The 5,253-nt window shown below is 50.4% G+C and overlaps 1 non-coding gene across 1 annotated transcript; it reads right to left on the bottom strand.

Moving 5' to 3' along the window:
- Positions 1 to 4,194: 4,194 nt before the first annotated feature.
- On the bottom strand, positions 4,195 to 4,270 carry Trnas-gga (transfer RNA serine (anticodon GGA)). The gene has a single exon. It is a non-coding gene; the product is annotated as a tRNA-Ser (tRNA).
- Between the last annotated feature and the right edge of the window lie 983 nt (positions 4,271 to 5,253).

Below are 5,253 nucleotides of genomic sequence, written 5' to 3'. Positions count from 1 at the left end.
ATAAATTGCACACTGTCGCTCTGGCGAAAATTGATAGGTGTGCACCTTTCCATCTCTCCGCCTTTTCTCGTGTTTCTTTGAGTTGTTCCAGCCAGAAATCATCATTTTTCTTGTAATTTTCAAGGGGAATGCCGAGGTACTTCACTGGGGTTTTGACCCATTTCACGTTGGCAAATGTGTCTGGTGTTGACTGCCACTCGCCGTGCCAGAAGCCCAGACACTTTCCCCAGTTCACAAAGCTCCCCGTTACTTCTCCGAACCGTCTTACCACAGCGACTGTCTCTAGTAGGCTCTCCTTTTTCGTACAGCACACCGCTATATCATCAGCGTACGCTAAGAGCTTTACCTCGGACTCCTGCAATCGGAACTCATGAACACGATCATTTTCAATTATTGCTAGACACAGGCTTTCAATATAAATACAAAACAAGAGAGGACTCACTGGGCACCCTTTACGCACGCTCCGCTGGACGTCAACGGGGGCCCCCAATCTGTTGTTGACTATCAGGCGCGTTTTGCAGTTTCTAGAAGCTAGGGATATTCCGTCGATGATGATTGAGCCTAAATTAACATGTTCGAGTATGGAAAGCAGTAATACATGAGATACACAGTAAAATGCCTTTTTTAGGTCAAGCTGGAGTATTGCGACAGCCGACCGAGAGGCGTCACAACACTCAAGCACACACCTCAATGAATGAATATTAGTAAGAATAGAGCGGCCCTTAATACCACAGGTTTGGTGGCCTCCAACAATCTGCGTCATAACAGTCTGAAGTCTACTTGATAATACTTTCATAAATATTTTATAATCACAGTTAGTGAGATTTGTCTGTATGAGGTTACCAGTCTTAGCCTAACTTTTTGTTCTGTTTTTGGAATGAGCACAGTGTGTGCTTGGGAGAATGACTGGGGTAACGTGCCCACCTTAAATGCCTGATCTAAAACATCTTTCAACAGGTCTTGCTTGAATGCTTTGTACCAAGCCGCGCTCAGACCGTTCGGCCCGGGCGACTTTCCAGGGTTAAGATCATCTATCGCCTTTTCTATTTCTGCTATTGATATTGGTGCTTCCAGAGCTGTTTTTCTTTCTTCTGACAGCCGAGGCATGCGCTCTAAGAAGGCTGTTTTAAATCCTACATCTACTGATCTATGGGCAAACAGGCCTTCGTAGAATCGAAAGGAAGCTCGCCCTATGCCCTCCGTATCTGTTATTTCAACACCATTTTCTTCTATCACATCGATGTGATTACGGTGGGCGTGCGCCCTTTCGATTCCCAGCGCTCGCTTTGTGGGCGCCTCCCCGGCCGTCCATGCCTCGGCTCTGGCCCGCACTATCGCTCCCCGATAACGTTCTTCATCTGCTACTTCGACTTTCTGTTTTATGCTACGGATGTCGTCTTTAAACTTGCCCGGCTCACGGCATTCAAGCTTAACCAGTTTTTCAAGCATTGTTCTTAAATTTTTTCTTTGACTTTATCCTCATACATGATGCAGCTAGATCACTATGGCTTTCATTTTGACATGTTGCCTAAATAAATCACATTGCGCTCCAACACTGGGCATCTGTTTTGATTTCATTTCATCTATCGCCTCTTTCACATATTGAATAAAGCATTCGTCGCTCAGAAGCTTGACATTCATTTTCCACAGATCCCATGAAAACTTGTTTTGTTTTTCCTTGCTTACCACCATACATTTAACGAGACAATGGTCCGAGAACGACACGGGTACTATATGGTACTGCGTGCACCACGGTAATAATTCTATAGATGCAGTCAAGGCGAGCGTGACTCTGACCTTGGAAATGGGTAAACTGCGCTTCTCTCGCTACCTCGAGACATTCTGCTACATCATCTATATCATGTTCTTCAATTAACCGTGACAGAAGCTGACTACTTCTGTCTCTATACCCGTGTGCGTTGCTTCGGTCCCGAGTGCTCAAAACGCAGTTGAAATCTCCTAACAGAAGAACATGTTTGTCTACAGTCAGATACGGCTGAATGCTAAGAAAAAAATTATACCTCTCATCTGTACCATTCGGTGCATAAATACATATTACTCTACAGGTAACATCACGGTAATAAAAATCAACAACAATAAATCTACCACTTGGACATGAATGAACACTCTCTACATCAAGCCCTGGTAACTTTTTCAAAAATAGCAGGCATCCCGCTGACTTGCCCACTGCATGACTCACTGCCACGTAGTAGCGAGACGTGAAGCGAAGCATCATGCTCCGGGTCTGCTCCTCCCCTTCAACTTTTGTTTATTGCACTGCCAACATGTCGAGGTCATGATTCGCCAACAACCGGTATACTTGGCTCTGCTTTTTCTTTGCGGCCAGACCTCGGACGTTTAAAGTAGCCCAACTAAACGACGCGTTGCGTGCCATGTTTTAACAGGAGGTAGCGGGACCCGAAGCATGACGCTTACCTTGCACGTGTAGTGCACGGCTAGACGTCTTCGGATCCGCCCGGTTGCCCGGTGTCCAGGTGCTGCCTCGGCGGCTCGTCGGTGGCCTTCCTCTTCGATTCGAGATTTGGCCGTGGCTTAACGCTGGGGCGTCTCCCGGAGGACGCCTTCTGGTCCGCGGTCCCTTCAAGCAGACGCTTGACAGCCGGGTTGGCTCTGTTGTTATGGGCTTGGCTCCCCGGAAAGCGCGGCTTCGTTGGTTCAGCCTGGGTGCCTTCTGTATCGCTGCTCTCCAACGTGTTGTCGTCAGCGGGGACGGGCGTTGCTACCAGTTCCGTCAATGGCGCTGGCGGCTTGGTTGTAGCCTCTGTTGTCAACTGGTTTTGCTTGCATTCTGGCGCCTTTTCGCTGCTTTGTTCCTCTTCAGTTTCCAGGCTTCCGCTTCCCTTTGCTGCCTCCTCGGCTTCGGTACCGTCCATTAAGTGCTTCTCGGTGTAGTCGCTCACTCCTCGCCCAGTAGCTGCGGCGTAGGATAGCGTGCACTGAGAGTGTTCGTGTCCAAATCGTCTGCATATCGAGCACCGGGGCACTTTGCAGTCACGCAGGACATGTCCAGAGCCCTGACAGCGCAGGCACTGCATTGGTCGCCCCGGAACTACAACTAATGCTAGTTCTCCGGCGACCCGTACCTGGTGCGGTAGGTCTTCCAACTTCAAGCGAGTTTTCAACTTCATCAGCACCGTCCGGGCAGTCGAGTTCTTTTCTTGTACACCCGGCACCCGCCAACGCTCACGCTGTACGTCCACCACCTTGCCGTAAGCGGCTAGCGCTATACGGACGTCCTCGTCAGCTACGCCGTAAATAAGCCAGTGAAGGCATAACTTGACTTGCCGGTCTTGTGGGTCCACGACGACGCAGCGCCGTCCCTTCACTGCCACTTTTCTTCAAGGCTAGCAGCCGCTTGGTAGCGTCTGCATGGCACATGGTAGCCGCCCAGACATGGTTAATCTGATAGGCACCGAGTGCGACAACTTCCGGCAGCATCCCGGCTAGAGCGAGAGCGTCCCTGAAATCTTCGACTCTGTAAGGCCGTGCTCGCACGTGACCATGCAGAAAAACTGTATTGGTAACGATGCGTGCAGTTCAATACGACGCGTGCAGTTCAATCAGGCAGTTGTGGCAAAACAAGAGGGTACTCATCTTCTTCTTGTTTCCTGTTACCGCGGCTGCTAAGGGCCGCCATCGCCACTCCAACGGAGCTCATGATTCCACGAACCGCACAGCATGGCTGCCGGAAGCAGAATCAGACGGCTAGCAGATGGCAGTGCGAAGTCGAATTTGTCAACAACTGGAAGCAAAGGCAAGTGTTTGACGTAATAGTTCAGCGGAAACCCGCTAGGTGGAGAGGAGTAATTAAAGGGAAAAAGAGACATCCACCCAATCGTAGGAATTGCTACAAAGGAAACCCATACGGGTTCCTCGAAGACAAGTAGAAGAAAAATTGCTCCTGGTCCGGGACTCGAACCCGGGACCACCGCCTTTCCGTGGCAGCCGCTCTACCATCTGAGCTAACCAGGCGGCTAGCACATGGTAGGGCAAAGTCGAATTTATCGTTAACTGGAAGCAAAGGCAAGTGTTTGACTTAATAGTTCAGCGGAAACGTGCTAGGTGAAGGGACGTAATTAAATGAAAATTGAGACATCCCCCCAATAGTAGCAATTGCTACAAAGGAAACCCATACGGGTTCCTCGAATGAAAAGCCTCGCAGTTGAAGAAAATTGCTCCTGGTCCGGGACTCGAACCCGGGACCACCGCCTTTCCGGGGCAGCCGCTCTACCACCTGAGCTAACCAGGCTTTTTTTTATTATTACCGGTTTGCCACTTACAAACACACAACTCATACAGACAAGGCTACAATTATAATAGACACGTGAGCCTTTTCATGGCTGGAGTGGGAAGTTAAAATGGCCTCAGAGAAGCCAGCATATCAAGAACAGATAACCAATCCGGTGGGTCTCTCTGGATTTTGAGAGCATCTCGTATGTACACACAGTGTTCAATGAAGTTTTGCACTGCCGATCGTGCGTTTATATCGGCATTCCTGACCGCCATCCTCGTTTTCCATACACTGTGCAAGCACAACAGCATTAGCATGTATGATGGAATAGTTCGACACGTATGTCTGTGTGCAGTCAGGCGGTAATGAACGTCGGAGGCGCACGAACGGATATAAACGAACATTTATCTAACATGATAGGACTGAGACAAGACAAGCACTAAACATTGACTACAGAGCAAAGGTTCATAAAACGCACACGTCTACACTAAGTCCTACGCGCAGCGTTCAAGGAAAAAAAAAACAAGTCCATCTCACAGCTTCAGTCCTGATGGTCTCGTCGATCGGCGGTAGGTCGTCTCGAGCAGTCGCGACGATTTCCGTTGGAGATGACCCTCGTAGGAGGCGAGCCAACGCAGGATGACAGCACTGGTCATCAGATGAGGCAGGCGACGGCCCACGGCTGCATTACCGTGGCCAGAGCACTCGAACGGGTGTTAGGCGGGTGGCTTCCACCGCCACAACTCCACGTTCCACCTCGAGCAAGAGGCGGTCTCAACGCAAAGGCCTCGGTTAGGCCTCGAGCAAAGGCCTCGGTTAGGCCTCGCCCCGGACACAGCCTGAAGCTGCTCCAACAGGCTATGAGCAGGCAACAGCCAGGCCTGCTCCAAACGGCGTCACACCAGGCGCCACTCCGCGTCTGCACCGACAGGCAGGCGCGTTGACCTCAGGGCCGCCTCAGGTACCGTGGCAGGAGCTCCCGGAACAGCGCACTGGTCCTG

Source organism: Dermacentor silvarum, chromosome 1, assembly GCF_013339745.2.
Source record: "Dermacentor silvarum isolate Dsil-2018 chromosome 1, BIME_Dsil_1.4, whole genome shotgun sequence".
NCBI lineage: Eukaryota > Metazoa > Arthropoda > Arachnida > Ixodida > Ixodidae > Dermacentor > Dermacentor silvarum.
Note: the sequence above shows the minus strand (reverse complement) of the source record. Positions and strands in the feature narration are given on the sequence as shown.